Genomic DNA, 1,288 nt, shown 5'->3' on the forward strand with positions numbered 1-1,288 from the left:
CATGCCCTTGACCGGAATCGAACCTGGGACCTTTCAGTCCTCAGGCTGACGCTCTATCCACTGAGCCAAACTGGTTAGGGCAGGAGTTACATTTTATTTATTTATTTATTTTATTTTTTGCGACTGTCTGAAATTTCTATAACCCTGCTCCGGATGCAGCAGGGCAAGGCTTCAAACCGTTCCAAAATGTTCTAGCAAGCACTGTAGAGGGGTTACATTTTATTATTAAATTCTGTGGAGGCCCAGAGAAAAATGTGTCTTTCAAATTCTGGGCCCCCCAATATGGAGGAAACTCTATTTATACTTTTTCCAGTCCTTTGTCTCCCAAATTTGGAATGAGACTTCCAGGCCTTCTGAGAAAGGCGGCCTGCGTGCTGGGAAGGGGCCATGAGACCATATCTCAAGGCCTGGCCTGATGTCAGTACCTTCCTATCTATGTGTTTTAGGGACAGACAGCACAGCATGACCCATTTGGCCAAAGCGCCAGATATGCAGCCCACCACAGCAAGAAGTATTCACAGTGGCTTTTTGCTGCTATGGCAACAGCCATGAGTATGATCAGGCTTCAAAAGAGGCTTGCCTCCAGTGTCTTCTGCTGTGGCTAAAAGAAGGTCTGGTTGGACCCCAAGGAGACCAATGAAATTGCCAATGCCAACTCCTGTCAGTAGATTCAGAAGCTGATCAAAGGTAGGCTGATCATCCGGAAGCCTGTGACTGTCCATTCCCGATGGACAGAAAAACACCTTGGCCTGCAGGAAGAGCAGGCATATGGGCATAAGTAAGCAAAAGGGTACTGCCAATGTTCAAATGGCTGAGAAAGTAACCTGGTTGAGGAGGATGAGAATTCCTTGCCGGCTACTCAGAAGATACCGTGAACCTAAGAAGATTGACTGTCACATGTACCACAGCCTGTACCTGAAAGTGAAGGGTAACATTCAAAAACAAGCTGAAGCAGACAAGGCTTGCAAGTGGCTTCTGGCTGGCCAGGCTGAGGCCCAGAGGTCTAAAACCAAGGAAGCTTGCAAGCGCCGTGAAGAGCAGCTCCAGGCCAAGAAGGAGAAATCATCAAGACTGTCCAAGGAGCCCTAGCCAGTTTGACTCAGTGGATAGAGTGGTTTGACTCAGTGGATAGAATGTTCAATTCAGGTCAAGGGCATGTACCTCGGTGTTTCTATCTCTCCTCCCTTCTACTCTCTCTAAAAATTAATGGAAGCCCTAACCGGTTTGGCTCAGTGGATAGAGCGTAGGCCTGCGGACTGAAAGGTCCCAGGTTCGATTCTGGTCAAGG

At 48.0% G+C, this 1,288-nt stretch overlaps 1 protein-coding gene and 1 pseudogene across 1 annotated transcript in view; both read left to right on the plus strand.

The window, feature by feature from the left end:
- Nucleotides 1–1,288, plus strand: part of LOC102262684 (transformation/transcription domain-associated protein) — a 133,276-nt gene that overhangs the window by 6,390 nt on the left and 125,598 nt on the right.
- Nucleotides 456–1,151, plus strand: LOC102262373 (annotated as a pseudogene).

The sequence above is a fragment of the Myotis brandtii genome, unplaced genomic scaffold (assembly GCF_000412655.1).
Source record: "Myotis brandtii unplaced genomic scaffold, ASM41265v1 scaffold208, whole genome shotgun sequence".
NCBI classification, from domain to species: domain Eukaryota; kingdom Metazoa; phylum Chordata; class Mammalia; order Chiroptera; family Vespertilionidae; genus Myotis; species Myotis brandtii.